At 35.3% G+C, this 18,082-nt stretch overlaps 1 pseudogene; it reads left to right on the top strand.

The window, feature by feature from the left end:
* The first annotated feature begins 4,094 nt into the window (after positions 1 to 4,094).
* LOC112648639 (40S ribosomal protein S3a-like) lies at positions 4,095 to 4,905 on the top strand (annotated as a pseudogene).
* The last annotated feature ends 13,177 nt before the right edge of the window (positions 4,906 to 18,082 follow it).

An 18,082-nucleotide genomic window follows, 5' to 3' on the forward strand; every position in this document is an offset into this window, starting at 1 on the left:
TCACAAGGCTGAGGAGAAGAAACTTCAGTTTTCACAGTGTACAGGATTATAAAAATTATAAAGGCAAATAATTCATAAAAAAATCTAGATGCCAGTGTTTGACCTTTAAAATGATGCAAATCATCAGTGAATACTAGAATAGAATAAAAATTATGATTATCTTCCAGCAGGCTTCCTTAAAATAAAGGACATAGCTAAACATTTCAAACCCATTACAAGTTTTTAGATCACCCAAAGAAAAATACACCAGAATCTTATTTTCTCCTTTTTCCCAAGTACTCTGAGATTTGACCTCAGCAGGAGATAAAATGGTGTTCTCTCATTTCAGGATTCCCATTCTTCTTTTCTGCCCCTACTGCCTTCTACACACCAAATATGTTGACTGAATTTTCTTCTCCTCTCACAGAAGGCATATTTGACACCTGAGAGCAAACACCAGAATGTGAATTTATTTCATGTATAAGCCTTTCCTGTTTTTCAGAGAAATACTGAGGTTGCGTGTGTGTGTGTGTATGTGTGTTAAAGAGGGCATAAGGAAGGAAAACTCACAGTGGACATTTAGGTATCATGGCCTCTATGGAAGGGATAGCTGAGAGAGTTTTCATTCCTGCATAATTTTATGTCAGTGGTGAGACCCTGTCCCTTGCTACTGTGGTGTGTTATGCTTTGCTGGGAGATGAATCAGCTATTTTCATTAGCTTCTATTTTATTCAGTTCCTGAGAGATGCCACAGAGCAGGTCTTTAATTCAGGCCCAAACAGAATTTAATTTGAATTCCAAGCATTCCAATTGTAATGGGAAGAGCACATGCTTTGGAATCAGGTAGACATGGGCAAGCTTCCTCACTCTGTCACTTACCAGCTGTGTGATCTCGGAGAAGGTATTTAACCTCTTCAAACCTCCAGTTGCTCATGTATAGAATAAGGATAATAATGTACTTAGTTAATAGGGTTATGATGAGGCTAAATGAGATCATGGATTTGAAAAGGCTAGCACAGAATTTGACACAGCAGATTCTTTAATAAAGTAAATTCTCTTCATTGTATATCCTTGAATGTCAGTAGTCTCTATACGGAGCTCACTTCTTAATGACAATTTATGAAACCTAAAAACTGAGCTGTAATATTTTTAAAAAATTATTTTCTGTGCTTATTATATCATCAGTGTCAAATTTAAACTTGTGATGACAGCACAGCTGTGAACTCTTTGGGTATCACAGTCTTTGGAAGTACAGCAGTGTGACAGTCCTGGAGAAAACTGCCATGTTTGGTATCCTTTGGGTACACTCAGATTCTCAAATTCCCAGACAGAAAGGGCTGATTGAATCTCTTTCATTCACTCTGAATAGCACACCTCAAGTACTTTCTTTGAAAGTAGATAGGTTATAAATCAATGTGTAGTAGTATTATGATACATTCTACATTCCTTATCATGTATAAGTGGACCCAATACTCTCTGAGGTTAATAATAATATGTTTTGAAACTCATGTTTCAAACTTGGAGAGAAAATTAACAAAGAAATTTAAAATTAAAGAGTAAAATGAGATGGGTTCAATGATAAGTCCGGGACAAGTTTACTAACTCAATAGAATGACACTTTTTTTTTTTTTCCAGAACAGTAACAGCAGCCTTGAAAGTCTAGACATTAATATTTTGACCTCTCTCCCTACTCTTAAGGGAAATGGTATTTTGTCACAAATGTTACTCAGCATTCATGGTACTCTCTATTAATCCCATACATTTTGATGTTGTCTAAGAACACCAAAAGCAGGTTATAACTAGGAATAAGGCTCAGGTTATTATAGACAGCCCTGTGGTGAAGAGATGGATCATCAGAGCCCAATTAGAGGTTAAGTAGGATTGAAATTCAAAACTTGATTTTTGGCCTTCCTCCCTTAAATTTTGAAATCATGTTTGAGTCCTCATCTCAGACAATAATTTTTTCAGCATTATAAGAGATTCCTCACAATGACTTCATTGTTTTTCTTTCCCTTAAAGAAGTATAGCAGATAGATAGACAAAAATAAAAATCTACTGTTCTGAGTTCATCCCTCAGACTCTATCTTTCAGATAAGACTTCACATTTAGGTGGTCATGGACTATGAAATCTTCAAATTCACATGGCTGGAACAAAACTTCCTGTCTTTTTCATTAAGTAGTATTCACTGTCCAGCTAACTCTTTGCCACAGAAAAATTGAACAGTTGAGATTTCAAAAAACATCAAGTCTAGACAATTCATAAGCGTATGTTCTACTTACCTCCACTAAAAGTAATTTCAGAGAATTTTTTTTCATGACCCATGTCTCAACTCTCTTTCATTTCAAATGCCAACATTAGCAGCTTCTTTTACTGTATATTGCTTGCATTCACAAAAGCCAGACCAATGATTCACTAGTTCCTGACAGTGACATCATGATTGTCTTTCTTCATTCCATAAATATATATTGTGTCCCCTGTATACCTTATGCTGTACTTGGAACCTTGGGGAATACAATACAAAACTAAGCAGAGGACATGGCTCTGTTTGCAAGAAGCTTGCCTAAAGAGAAGACATGATTGTTATCCTCATGAGCAGAACTTCAAAGTTCAAGATGGCCATCTATCATCCAGAGATCTACCATCTGCTCCAGAAAATCCTAAACTAGGAGCCTACAGGCTAAATTCAACCTAAAGACATAGTTGATTTGTCTCATAAAATATTTATCAAAAAATTAACAAATCATCAATATTTTAAATGGAAAGATGATACATAAAATTCTGGATTTATGATTTCTCTTTTAAAAATAAGATGTCGCAACACAGGGCCTTCCTTCTTACTTGGCAATAATTGGATGGAGTGCCCAGTTTCTCAGAATCTGCATCATACTGTTATTGTGTTCTTCCAGTTGCAACAATTTTTTCAGAAAATGATAGGAAGTTTCTAGGAAAGTGGTAACCTGAATGTATTCTGTTTCCCTTTTATTTTAACCTCAGTCTGTTCTGCTTTCAGTCTTCAGACCCCTGAAGCTGATGGATGTACACTCATGTGCTAATTAAACCCAAGTTTCGTGGGACACCTAGAAGAGAAATCTCACACAGGGTTTTTTGTTTTGTTTTGTTTTGTTTTGTTTTCTGCATCATAGTCTCTCAACAGGACTCAACCTCTTATTTGTAAAGTCTGCTTCACCTTCTACAATTCAAGTGCCTATAGTCACTTGACATACTCCAATAACTAGGCAATGAGTTCATAATGAAAAATAATCAGTTGAGGAGAACCCAACTATTCACAAGAACATGATAGATTGTAATACATAGTACACTCCACACAGGTGTTGATGGAGAGATAACAAGCCATGAAGATTTAGGTAGCCCTCAAATATCTCCTGTGTGTAAAATCGTAATTTCTCAACTAGGCAATTTAGTAAATGAGTTGATGGAATGGTTCGTTACCATTGAGATGCAAATTAGGCCTGAAAAATCAAGTAAAGATAATATCTCAAAGCACAAAATAGTATCTCCAAAATATGGAAAGTGCACATACACACATACACGCACACAAGAGTCTTGGAGGATAGAGCAGGAGCCCCACATGTGAATGATAGAAGTTCTGGAAGAAGAAGGCACAAAAAGAGGAGATGCAATAAAAACAAAATAATAGAAGATTTCCCTCAAGTTCAAGTAAAGTCTATTTTGCAAATTAAAAAGACTGATAAGAAAAGTCATTAAGTCAATAGATTTTTTAAAAAGAAAAATAATAGTGATATGACTATATCATAGGGGGTCGAGCCTCCACATCAGGTTCCATACTCAGTGGGGGAGTCTACTTCTGCTTATCCTTCTCTCCCTCTGTTCCTCCCCCTGATTGTGCTCTCTCACTCTCTCAAATAAAGAAATAAAATATTTTTTAAAAAACCGTATAATTAAATCTCTAGATGTTCAGAAGTCATTTAATAAATTTGGCAGTATTTCCCAATTTTGAAAAAGTGTATTTATCCAAACCTAGCAGCTAAGGTTATCCTAAATGACAAAGCACTAGAGCAATTTCAATAAAATCAAGAAAAAGATAGTGGTGGGTACAAACTTGGTTAACAATGGAATATTAGAGAGCAGCGCCATGGCGGTCGGCAAGAACAAGTGCCTTACAAAAGGCGGCAAAAAAGGGAGCCAAGAAGAAAGTGGTTGATCCATTTTCTAAGAAAGATTGGCATGATGTGTAAGTGCCAGCTATGTTCAATATAAGAAATATTGGAAAAACACTAGTCACAAGAACTCAAGGAACCAAAATTGCATCTAATGGTCTCAAGGGTCGCGTTTTTGAAGTTAGCCTTGCTGATCTGCAGAATGATGAAGTTGCATTTAGGAAATTCAAGCTAATCACTGAGGATGTGCAGGGCAAAAACTGCCTGACTAATTTCCATGGCATGGATCTTATCTGTGACAAAATGTGCTCCATGGTCAAAAAATGGCAGACCATGATTGAAGCTCATGTGGATGTAAAGACTACCGATGGTTATTTGCTTCGTCTATTTTGTGTTGGTTTTACTAAAAAATGCAATAATCAGATTCGGAAGACCTCTTACGCTCAGCACCAACAGGTCCGCCAAATCCGGAAAAAGATGATGGAAATCATGACCTGAGAGGCGCAGACAAACGACTTGAAAAAAGTGGTAAATAAATTGATTCCAGACAGCATCAGAAAAGATATAGAAAAAGCTTGCCAGTCTATTATCCACTCCATGATGTCTTTGTTAGAAAAGTAAAAATGCTGAAGAAGCCCAAGTTTGAATTGGGAAAACTCACGAAGCTTCATGGTGAAGGTAGTAGTTCTGGAAAAGCTACAGGGGATGAGACCGGTGCTAAAATTGAACGAGCTGATGGATATGAACCACCAGTCCAAGAATCTGTTTAAAATTCAGACATTTAATGGTAACAAATAAGAACATATTTGTAATGTTTAAAAAAAATGGAATATTATTGTAGACGTAGGCTTTAGTAAGTAAATCAGTTAGAAAAAACCATTAAATATGTGTAGATAATTTTTTAAAGGAATAGAACCTACATGAAGAAAACAAAATCAATTGAAAGAAAATAAAATTTTCACAAATGAAGTCTTTCCACATTTTATGATTAAAAGATCTGGTATAATAAAAATGTCAACTTGCCAAAAATTATTGCTTACATTTAATATAATATCAGTTTTAACATTTCAGAAATTTTGGGGAAATGAACAGAAAAATTTCAAACTTTGCAAGGAAGCAAACATTTTAGAGAATAGACAAGCAAGTTTTGACAAAGATGAATCATGAATAGGGACTTGCCTTATCAGAACATACTATTAAAACAGTTGAAATTGAATTAGTATGGATATAGGCATGGGAAGAAACAAATAAACCAATAGAACAGAATAGATAATCCCAGAAAATACACAATTTGATATATGAAAAGGGAGAAAACTAATGGATTATTTCATAAATAGTGCTGGCATAAAAAACTACCCGAAAAAAATGGAACAACTTTATACAAAAATTAAGTCCATATGGATTAAAACCCTTAAGTATACAAAAAATAATAACACAAAGAAGAAAATCTAGTATATAACAAGAACAATCCAGGGGCAGGAGAGATTCTGCAGCATAAAAATCATTTTGACAATACAAAAATTAAACTTTTTGAATGATAAAATATTATCTATCATCTATTGTATATTATAATATTAAATATTTACACATAAATATATCCAACACATTTATAGAATTTATTTGGGAAAAACTTGCAATTCAGAAGATCACCAGAAGTTTACTAACTACAATAATAAAAAGCTCTTACTTATTGACAAAAATGAGACATGAATCCCAATAGCAAAGGAAAAGTCAACAAAATGTCCAACCATCATATGAAGATATTCTTACTTTAATTTATATTTCCTAACTCTCTTTCTCATTTAATTTATATTTCCTAAATCTCTTTATTTCTCATTAAAATTAAAAAGTGTCAAAATATTTATTGTTGTCAAGTTCATGGAGACATAGGTTCTCCTACATTGCAGGTGGAAATGTGAATACGTTCAGCTTTTTGGACATTAATCTGGCAAAATCTTAAAATTAACAAGACATGTATACTTTAGTCTAGTAAATCCCATTCCTGGATATCTATCCCACAGAAGAAAAAAAGGTCAATTTTTAAAAGTGGATTTTATATGATTGGTTATATATTGAAGCACAATTGATACAAATAAAAATAAAAAATTAAATAAATATACCTGACCAAATAAACAGTAAATTATGGTATAAATATACCATGGGATATAATGGAGGGAGTCACTAAAAAGAATGAATTAGGGGTGCCTGGGTGCTCAGTCCTTTAAGTGTCTGCCTCTTGGCTCAGGTCATGATCTCAGGGTTGCAGGATTGAGTCCTGTGTAGGGCTCTGAGCTCAGTGGGGAGTCTTCTTGAGATTCTCTCTCTCCTTACCTTTCCATCTGCTCCTCCCTCTACTCACAAGCTCTCCCCCACTCTCAATAAATAATTTTTTTAAAGAATGAATTAGAGGTTTAGAAGTTAATTTGGAGAGATATCCAGTAGATATTTTGAATGTTTTGATGTTTTGAATAAAAGGAAAGATAAAGAAAAGTATATGATTCCATTTATAAAACAAACAATGATAAGATGCTATATATATGGATATCTATGAATATGTATACTTATATATAGGAAGACATGACCATAGGGAAGATGCAAATGATACTGTACTAAGTTATTAGAATGGTATGGCGGAGTTAGTAAATAATTGTGTCTCTGTTGTTTCTCCCAATTTCTTCCTTGTGTCTCCCCAAATTTCCCAGCTATCTTTGCACTTAGGTTGGGACCATATGACAAGTTCTGGCCAATGGATTGTGAGTAAAAATGAAGCAGTTAAGAAATGATGTACCTCCTGCATTTCTCTCTTCCCTTGCCTTGGAAAACTTGGAGGCCACATGTTCCAGATGGCATAGATACAAGTTAGAGGAAGACTGCCAATCTACATTAAGATTTGTATGAGAAAATTAAACCCATTTCACTAAGCCTTTGAGATTTTGGCATTTCTCCCTTATGGCAGCTATATTAATTATCCTAATCCAGAGATTAATATTTTGAAATGAGGTATTGCTGAAATGAAAAATCTAAAATATGTGCCTTCTGTTAGTATGAAGCAAGCAGTAAGAAAACTGACATCAAGGGAAAAAAAGAGAAATGGATATTATGCAGTGGGAAAGAAAAGAAAGAAGAAAGAAAGAAAGAAAGAAAGAAAGAAAGAAAGAAAGAAAGAAAGAAAGAAAGAGAAAGAAAGAAAGAGAGGAAGAAAGAAAAGAAAATGTAAGACTATCATCTGTGATAACTTGAGCATTAGACCAGACCACATGCATAGCTGAAGAGATTAGAAAACATAATAATTAGAAATGAATATTGCTATTGCTAATTGCCTTTGTCAAAAAAGCAAGAAAGTGATGAACTCAGAATAAAATTGGCCAATTTGAAAGTATAAATTAAAAGAATTACAGAGAGAAGAGAGATTTTAGATCATGCAGGGTTGGAAAACTGACTTTTTATCAACTCAAAGAGTAGTAACTCAATGAGATAGTAAAAACAAAAAAATTTAAGAGTAAATCTCCCATAAAACCTCCCTGTTGGCAAAAGTGATCACATTCTAGCATCTCACCTTCAAGCCTGAAAGGCTCCAGGTGGCTACTGTTAATCTGAAAAAGACAAGTGTAGAGATAAGAAAGCAAAACATAAAGCAGATCTGAAAACTATGCCTAAAAAGATTTAGAATATGGTTATTGGCACATATAGTTGTGCAAGTAGATGAGAACCCCACTACATTTTTTAAAATGTTAACCCTAACAAGATTTTAAGGAACTACATTGCCAAAGAAACTAGCAGCTTTAGACCATTGTAATATTTTGCTCAAGATAAGGAGATTTCTATTTCTTATCAAAATGGATTACCATCCCACATAAAATAACTAAGTAACCAAAGAAAATATATGAAAATTGCTTTTCAAGACACCAGGCATGAGGCAATGAAGGAAAATTATTCTTAAAAGATGGCAGACAAACAAGGTGAGTCCTACGATTGTCCTAGCTTACAATCCAAAGTTTCCAGCCAGGGCACAGATGGAGCAATTTGGGTGGATAGTGGCAGTCTCCCTAAGCTGAGGAAGCAGAACCGGGATCCTGGGAGTACAGTATGGCTAGATTTTACAGGCAGAGTACTACAGAAATGATACCTGCACAGAGAAAATTCTAGACATCTAGGGGTGCCTGGGTGGCTCCAGTGGTTGAGCGTCCAACTTGGTTTCAGCTCCGGTCACGATCTCAGGGTCATGAGATGGAGGCCCCAGTTGGACACTCTGCTCAGGGTGAAGTCTACTTGAGAGTCCCTCTATCTCTCTCTCCCCCTCTGCCCCTCTTCCTGCTTTTTCTCTTTCTAATAAATAAGTAAAATCTTAAAAAAAAAAAAAGAAAATTCTAGACACCCATGAACATTCTTCTCAAGAATGTAGCTAAATACTGATAAGCACATCCATTTAATGAAATACCCAAGACAGAGAGGGGGAAAAAAAAAACCTGAAAAGATCAGAGAAAACAATCCCACCAATCAGAATGGAAAGCTTTATAATGCATGGAGCTTTAATTATTCTAAAGGGTGTTGTCTCAAGGTAAGGAAAATCAGTCCTTGACTCAATGTTGCCAGGTTCTAGTATAATGAAACTTAAAAGCAAGATCCTCAGAGAAGGACAAACTTTATATGGTCTCATTCATTTGGGGAATATAAAAAATAGTGAAAGGGAATAAAGGGGAAAGGAGAAAAATGAGTGGGAAATAACAGAAAGGGAGACAGAACATGAAAGACTCCTAACTCTGGGAAACGAACTAGGGGCGGGGCGGTGGAAGGGGAGGTGGGCGGGGGATGGGGGTCACTGGGTGACAGGCACTGAGGTGGGCACTTGATGGGATGAGCACTGGGTGTTAATCTATATGTTGGCAAATTGAACACCAATAAAAAATAAATTTATAAGAAAAAAAGAAAAGCAAGATCCAAAATATCAATTTCCAAATAACTTAATAATGTCCCAGAATAAAGCTCAAGATTATTTATAGAAGTAAAAACAATCAAAGGAAACAAACAAAAAACTCTTGAGCCACTAACAATGTAAAATTCACAACATCTGTCATCCAATCGAAAATTATCAAGCAGGCAACTACTATGATTGATAATATGGAAAAAATTAATAAGTTCAAATCATAAATGATACATGATAGAATTAATAGATGAGGACATTAAAACAATTATAACTACATTATATATGTTCAAGAAGTTAAAGGAAAGATTGAATATGTTAAGTAGAGACATGAAAGATGTGAAAGAGAACCAAACTGCACTTATAAAAATGAAAAGTACAAAAAAAAAAAAAAAAAAAAAAAAATGAAAAGTACAATGTCAAAAATGAAAAATACACTGGACAAGATTAAGTGCAGATTAGATGTCACATAGGAAAGAAGTAGTGAACTTGAAGACAGCAATAGAAACTATCCACAATTCATCACAGGGAGGAAAATAGGGTACTGAGGAAAGAACAAACAGATCTTCAGGAAGTTGTGGTGTAACTTTAAGCAACTTAATTGATACATAATCCTAGTACCCAAAGAAGAGGAGGGAAGAGACAGAAAAACATTTTGAAGAAATAATTCTGAAATAATGGTCAAAACATTTCAAGTTTGATGAACGATGTAAATCCATAGATCCAAGAGATCAAAGAATCCAAAACAAGAATAAAACTATGAAGATCATGACACCAATGAACATCATGATAAAATTTTCTTAAAATTAATAAAGAGAAAATTCTTACAAGCAGTGAAAGAAAACACATTTTAAACAGAGGGACAAAGATAAGAATGATAGTATATTTTTATTTAGAAATAATAAAAGAAGGTTGACTACTGTTTTTGACCTATCCACCCTCTTTTTCTATGCTTCAACTTGAACTCCAAAACATATCTAGTACTTGGTACTTCTGGAATCCACTTTCCTATCTTAAAGCCTCAATCTGAAGGCATTGAACAAGCTTTTTATTTTTTATTTTTTTAACTACTAAACTCTCCACTGTTTTTTTTTTTTTTTTAAGATTTTTTTTTAATTTATTCATGTGAGACACAGAGAGAGAGAGAGAGAGAGAGAGAGAGATACAGAGACACAGGCAGAGGAGAAGCAGGCTTCATGCAGGGAACCCGACATGGGACTTGGTCCCAGGACTCCAGGATCATGCCCTGGGCCAAAGGCAAGTGCCAAACTGCTGAGCCATCCAGGGATTCCCCCCTAAACTCTCCACTGTTTAAAGAAAAACATATCACTTCCTTAAAGAAGACATACTATATGCCATCAGCTAAAAGATACTTTAAAAGAAATTTATATTCTACCAAGAAAAGAAGGGATAAGAAATAGATTTTTCAAGTGGAGAATAAGCGAGTTTACTGAAGAAGTCTTCCTGAAGGACATAACCTTGATCTACATTATACATCCTGGCCCTAACACATTGAGAAGAATAGGATAAGCAACCAGATGCATCTAAGGTCTTTTCTTTCCATGTACTCTGTTTGGCACTTGCCAAGTTAAGAGATGCTGGTTAATGAGTGAATTGGAACAGAATGGCAGGGCAGAGGGTCCGATTGTTCAAGTTTACGTTCCTGACTGTCACTTACTAGCTTGGAAACTTGGACCATTGCCTAAGCACTAGTTTCCTCATCTACAAACCAGGAATAACGAAATGAACTTCATATGGTTATAGTAAGAAGTAAAGAGTTTACATCTGTAAATCACCGTGCTCATAGTCAACAGCAAGGATGGCAGCATATCAAAGTCCTGCTCCCAGTGTAACACAGACTGCATATGGGAGGAAGAAATGCTTGTTGAATATCAGTAGTTTATCAGATTTATCATCCATTATGAGGAATCGCTGAATGAATTAAATTAGGTCAAGACTGAAATAAATGGAGCTTAACTCATCAGTTTGTCAAAGATATTGACAAAGTCACCAGCCTCCACTAACAGTTTTTAAGGGAATGCTAGACTTTTTCTTAGTGGCTATATGAAAAGAGTGGAGTTGAATTCATGGTTATTTTGTATTTCTTTGTTTTAACAAAAGGGAGGATAATGCAGCAAATTTTCCAAGGGTTTAAAAAAAAAAAAAAAACAGGCACAAAGGAAATGATTTCAAGAGTAACTATCACAAATCACTTTTTAACCACCAGATGCCAACTGCATAGTCATTAATGATGCACTTTGGGCCTCTGATTTTACCTTTGTAAGGATTGTGGCTTGGTATGAAAATGATCAAGGCTGTGGACCACTGCAGCACTAAAAAAAACCACTCAGCAGTTTGGAAGTTTGTCATTTGGACATTAGGAATGTCAAGAGCTCTGAGCAGACTCTGAATCTGATCCAGCTTGAGGGTCACTGAAATGAGGACCTGACCAGAGAAAAACTGTCCTTCTCTGGTCTCCGTGGATCTCTACTGTGGTTAGTTGGACAGCCACCAGGGGCTAATGGTGCATCAGATCTTCATCCTGTTGCCTGTCAGGCAACAAGTAGCAACTTACTTTCCTCATCTGCACACTGAAGATGGACTTCTCAGCAAACTTCCAGACTGGATCCTTCTCTGGCTTAAGGATCAGAACCAACCCTGCCAATTTATTTTCAGACTTTGCAAATGGGAATGGAATTTAAAACATTTTTTAAAAATTTCCAAATGCTAAATTGGATTTCACACACACATACATATGTACATTTAGTTTACCATCAGAGAAAGCCTAGGGCTTCGTGGCTTTTGATTCCCAGAAGCCACCATTCTCCTTTCACCTGCCTACTTCCCTACCTCTCCCACCAGCATTGCCATGCCTTATCACTGCCACAGAAGTGCCAACCAAGCAGGATTGTGAATGTTATAGATTTTGTCTTTCTTCACCTCCTCGCAGCCCATAAAAACAAATAGCTAACCTGAGCCTAACTCTAGGTTAGTTCTTACTAAGCCAACAATACATATTTTTACCTGGATATAGGAGGTACATAAATATATAAAGCTTTCTAGCCACTTCATGTTGCTTTCCAAAAGCTGCATAAGTGTTTTCCTGGGATTCATTTTAGGAGGGTTATGTTTTCAGATGTGCCATATGCTAACCTATGTTACTTATGCTTTGCTTTCACCTTGTAAACTCTTTCAGTGTTGTACCTCATTTTAGGAAAGGAACAAAACACCGAAGGGTTTTAATTTTCCTCTCTTTCCATGTTTCGACTTTTCCATGCCCCATCCATACTAGTATTAAGCGGATTTCCTCCAGAAGCCTTGAAAGTGTCTGTCTTCTTTCTAAGTTTCTCCTTTCCCTCTGCTGGGTGGCTCCCTGGTATTGACAGAGTCTGTGTTCTAGCCTTCTCTGCCCTTCCTCGGTGTGCTTGTTTGTATTTTCCCTGAGGTTGGGCTGACTGTGGGGCTTTCCACAGAAGAGGCAGGAGTTTGGATAAGCCAGCAGTTTAAGCAGGTTTTATGACCAGCCAGTGTAATAAAATGCATTCAGGGGTCACCCAAGAAACTTTAATCAGCACCAGGGGTCACTGGATAGCACTTCTAGACAGGAGAGACAGAAATGAGGAACAGAGATTCAAAAGAGAGGAAGAAGAGTTGGGGGAAGGGGTTAGGGATCGAAGGTTCTCAAGTTATCAGAAATAACTTTAAAAAAATCAATGTGTCTTGCAATCAGAAATGGCAAAAAGCGCTATAATTGCCCAGCGGAAATGAGAGATCTGCTGCAAATTTAGATGAGAATTTTACCCAAAGACTTAATTTTTTCCCCTTGTGCAGTTTTGCATGAAAGTTTAGCCTTATGATTGGTCTCGAGATGGATATCAGATATCTCACCCCGAAGGGAGAAACATTCCCACCAAATCCTTCTCCCCTGAAAGAAAAAAAAAAAATTTCTGCATCCAATAATCAGAGCCTGGGCAGACAAATTGGCACCACTTTTTTGCTTTCCAGCCTCCTTTTTATTTTCTGCTAGAAATAAGACTGCAGACTTGAGTCACAACTCACAAATATTTGGTAGTATTATGTTGCAAGGAACTGGGGGGGAGGGACCCAGAAGAAGGTAATTCTTAAAAGCTTTGCCTTCACTCATGCAAACAAACTTTATGCTTCTCAATAAATCTCCTGTTTTGTAAGTGGCCATTAAAATAACAGATCATTTGATTAAAATTCTGTTTTCTTTTCACAACGGTCATTTGGAGTTTTGGGGAACCTCCAAATGTGGTCTTGGCCATGATGTCATTAGCATTTTATTAATGCATTCAAAAGGTTAAAAGCTCTTACTTTTTATAGGGCTTTTAAAAGCAAACATTTGATTGTCTCTTGCATAAACTGACTCTGAACCCATTAAAATGTGACAACAACTTCAGAACTGACCCTGTTTAAGGGTAAGAAAATTGATCAAGGATTTGCCACATTTTTAATTGCTTTGGATGAAATGGAAACTGAACTGAGGCCAATATTTGGGAATGGAAAGAATTAAATCCAGTCCAACACCTTTCAATATAATAATGATATTTTTTAAATTAGGGTTTTTCCTTTTTAGAGTTGAATGATTCTTTATGGCACAAAAAATAGTTTATAGTTTGAAAGATTTATTTTTTTCCTTTAGTCCAGTCACAATGTAGTCAGTTTGTCATTAAAAACAAGATGGAAATTAAAAAAAAAAAATGTTTCAGGTATCCTAGCCTAAAAAGAAATGCTCAGGGCGGCAACTGTAAATGTGTCTTTGCTGTTTATTTGGATGGAAAAGCATGTGTGGCTGCGTAGATTTGAAATTTTACCAAACTTTTATTTTTAAGTTAGGCACTTTTGGGAATTATGTGATAAATCCACAGTAAAACAATAAAACCAGTGGTGCTTAGGTCTAGGCAGCCATTTATTGTTACTTTCCATTTTGTCTCATTCTCATCACATAATTTTAGGTTGGAAGGCTTCATTTCAATGAATATTTTGTATATAAAGAGAAAACTCCTGCCCCCTCTCCCTGGCTTCTACTCTAAATGAAAATATACACCCTCATTCTATTTTTTTCTATTCTTACATCACTGGTCATGAAGAGTTTTCAATCACGTTTATCGTTTTATTCCTTTAGTTTTTAGTGACTGATCACATTTCTCACTCTAGTACATTCTGGGTTTTTTTGGAGCACATTAAACCTTTATTTTTTTTATCCTTCACAAATGAACTACTGAAAAACCATCTCCCTGAGCCTTTCTTTTTTAATTGCTTCTGTGTTCTGAGGCATTGGGGGAGCTACATAACTAGCAGGAGCCGATCAGCAGATAAGCTTGCATAACACACACTTAATTATACAAACAAGTCTTTCTGGAGAAAGTCTTCTGACAATTACCTCCCGAAATAAATATACGTTGGTGACTGTCAATAGTAATAAAACCTGCACAATCATTTCTTAAAGCTTTTATTGTTTGCCTGTAATTAGCATGTTGATGTGATTAAAGCTACATTTGACTTCTGATAAACCCCAGACTCCTATAGATAACATTTCCAGCAGTTCAAAGCTGCTTTCATTAGAAGCGATATTTATCTGATTTGTAACCAATCAATTGGAAATAAAACTTTCCTGTGGCATGCCGTTAAAACAGCCAGCAGCAGCCCTGGTTTCCTCAAACCCCTCTTCTCGTCTATGTCCTTGGATGAGATGGATTCCATATGGTCAGGCGCAGGAGACCAGGCAGGGAATTGAAAAGGTAGAGAACACAGCTCTACGGAGGCCCCTCCACACTTACTGCCTTATTTCTACTTGCTGCTATTAGAAGGCACGGTCACTGCTGTAACCAATTTTCCTGAAAAATACACTTTTGTGTGGCAGTATAAAAGCCTGCAGAACTGGGGTTTGCTAAGGGCATATTTGCGATGTTTACTGTGCTTCCATATTTTTTAAGTTTATGTTTGATTCTTTTACCAGACCTTTTCAATTCTGTTTTTAACTTTATCCTTTTTGCCTTTCCCCAAAGTTCTTTCCTCCCTTTATTTCCATCCTATTATTCTAATTTTATATCTCCTTTCTTTCCTCCCTTGAGTTTTGTTTTTTATGTGTCTGTTTTCTGTGACAGTATTTGCTTTGCAACTAGTTTAAATTTCCTTGTTCAAAAAATCACAAAGCTCTAAATTTTGAAATTTTGACAAACAGACAAATAATGATTTTCAAAAGTTTATCTGACCCAGCAAATATACTGAGAACATTCTAAATGTCCGTGAGCATTTGGGGAGCATGGAGCTAATAGTATCTCTTCATTATTACTGTAGTGACACTGCATCCTACACCTCAATTTCTGTATAATTTCACCTCTGCACAAATTTATTTATTTTTGTTCTCAGTAGGAAGAAAGAAGGAAAGAAAGCCAGCCCACTTTTAGAATCAGCATGTATTTATTCAGAGCATTTCTCCCCTCTTATCCTCCACACACTCCAAACATTTCATGTTTTTAGAAATGAAATAGAGAAAGGAAAACTATTTTCTACAATGGAACCAGTGTTGACATGCAAACCTTTATGGATTTCCAGCCATGGCTCATTAAAATCTGTCTTTAAATATATAGTAAACATGTGCATAAATGCCATATATGCCATGCTTTTTAAGTAGAGTTTTAAAAGTGAATGTACATAAACAGAATATTTTATTGCTGTTAAAATGAAAACATGAAATCTGTGTCTGTAAAGCCATTTATACTAATCTGGACATGTTCAAAGGTTTTCAATTTTTATTTAATTATATGGTTTCTCAGTGTCCAGGTCAAATGTTTTCTCAGGCACTGTAATTTATAACTTTACAGGTAATCCTATACATTCCCAAACTTATTTAAGCACACATATGTCTTTTGCACAGATTCAAGTGCATTATCTTGAAGACATTGATTCTTTCTAATTTTGAAATGACCTCAGTAAGGACATTTCATATCTTGGAAATGAATGTTATTTCATGTATTTATCACCTAGAAGCAGTTGCATTTAGAAATTTGAGGAAATAGGAGGAGGAATTATTTCTGGAAAGTGAACAACTAAGAAGATAGCGAGATTGGTTATGGTGAGTATGTCTTTCCTGGTCTGTTATTTATGAATATGCCTTATAGCCAGGAGAATTTCTGAAGAACTACAAGCTCAGGGAAAAGGTTAGTAGTATACTATATGCCTCTTGAAAGCAGCTATTATCAAAGAGTTTAAACATTTTTCTTTCCATTTTTTAAAGAAAACATTTTAGAAATCATTAAAAATCCATTTTAAGTAAGTCAACTGTAAAGTAGGTCTTCACTTCAAATGCATCCCCTCATTTATCCATCTCCTAATTATTATACACTAAGGTAAGTTTGTTGGCAAATATTTTATGCTACTAAAACACAAAATATAAAAAAAAAACACAAAATATTTATTCTCATAATCTTGAATTTGGATTCCTTAATTTAAGATTATAAATTGTGTTCTTGGATAAAATTTTCATTTCTGCTGAAAATATGTTAGATATATTTTAGAAACTAAAGCTGGAAATTTTTTCCACATAAATTATCTTATATTTCAGCAACCATACAATCACTAAAATAACAGACAAGTTCAGAGCATTCTGGACTTGAGCAGTGCTTTTAAAATATACTCTGCACATAACTGAAACCACAGTGACAATATTTCAAGTAATAGAAGGAAAAATGGTTTGCAGATTTACAAAGAGAAATAACTTACTTCTGCAAAGTTTTACTCTCGTAGGAGTTGTCAGGTTTACAGACGAGTAAGATTAAGATAATATCACATCAAATAACTAAAGATAGAGGGGGAAATCTGGTTTAACTGGATTTTTTTTTTAAATTGATGCTTGAGTGTGTGTTTACATGTGTGTGTTTATGTTTTGTGTATAAATACAGGCACATAGGTGACCATGGTCACCATGATTGAGCTGTTTATTTTGTCTCTAAGATTTACTTCTCTTGAATTACCTTTCATAGAATTTTTAAACCTTGTTTCTTCCCCGATGGAGAAAACATATACTTATTTAGCCATTGATTATAGCTACACAATGACAAATATCAGAATGAAAACTGGAAAATCTGAATTGTTTCCCTTTACAGTGCCAAAGAGCTGAGTGTCTGAAAATCATCAAGGCACTGAACTAAGGTTTCAGTTTTTACCCAAGTGTTTGGCATCATGTAGACATGGCCACAGGCTCTGTTCCCTCCTGGCTGTGGGTTCTTATCATCTGTAGATACAGGATGTTTCTAAAGTACTCAGCAGAGCAATTGCAGAAGTGATTGAAATGACAATCCCCAGGCTACATACTTAAAGAGGGGAAGGTCTGACCACTCTTTTTTGCAGTTAGCCAAGCCAAATCATTCCAATTCACATGTCTCATCTGATACATCAGGTGATTTTTCTCCCACATTAGTCTTTGCACTTGTGTGTGTTAATTCCTTTATTTTTGTTTTCTAAAATTAACAAGACTATTTTTAATAATCCTACACCAAATGGAGATTTAAATTTTGTTCATAAATTCTATGCATATCATCAACAAGCAGTTCTGTTTCTGTGTCTTTTTGAGAAAAGCTCCTGATAGAGTAAAAGCAAAAGAATCTTATTTTAAATTTTACCTGAAGACATAGTGAGCTTCATTCTTCACAGGTGTAAGTCTTTCAAAAATACAGAAGTTCCATGAACTTGGGCAGGGTCTAAACAGGAAAAGATACTCTGATTCCACGGCCCCATTAAACTACAGAGTTGATTCAAATTTAAGTAACTCAATTTGTTAAAAGGAATTTATTTGTCCCTTTATTTATTTATTTATTTTAGCATTCTTGGTCTGAAGCACACTTAGGAATATGTTTTGATGTTAAATGCCCTTTCCAGTCTGATCACACATTGATAGAAACGATAACATGAGCCAAATCCACTCCAGCTTCCCAAACAATCTTTAAATAAATTAATATAGTAACTTCTACTCTCTGGGTCTCAAAAAACTAGTTATTCAAAGCAGCTTGGAAGATCCTT

This window comes from Canis lupus, chromosome 7, assembly GCF_003254725.2.
Source record: "Canis lupus dingo isolate Sandy chromosome 7, ASM325472v2, whole genome shotgun sequence".
Lineage (NCBI taxonomy): Eukaryota > Metazoa > Chordata > Mammalia > Carnivora > Canidae > Canis > Canis lupus.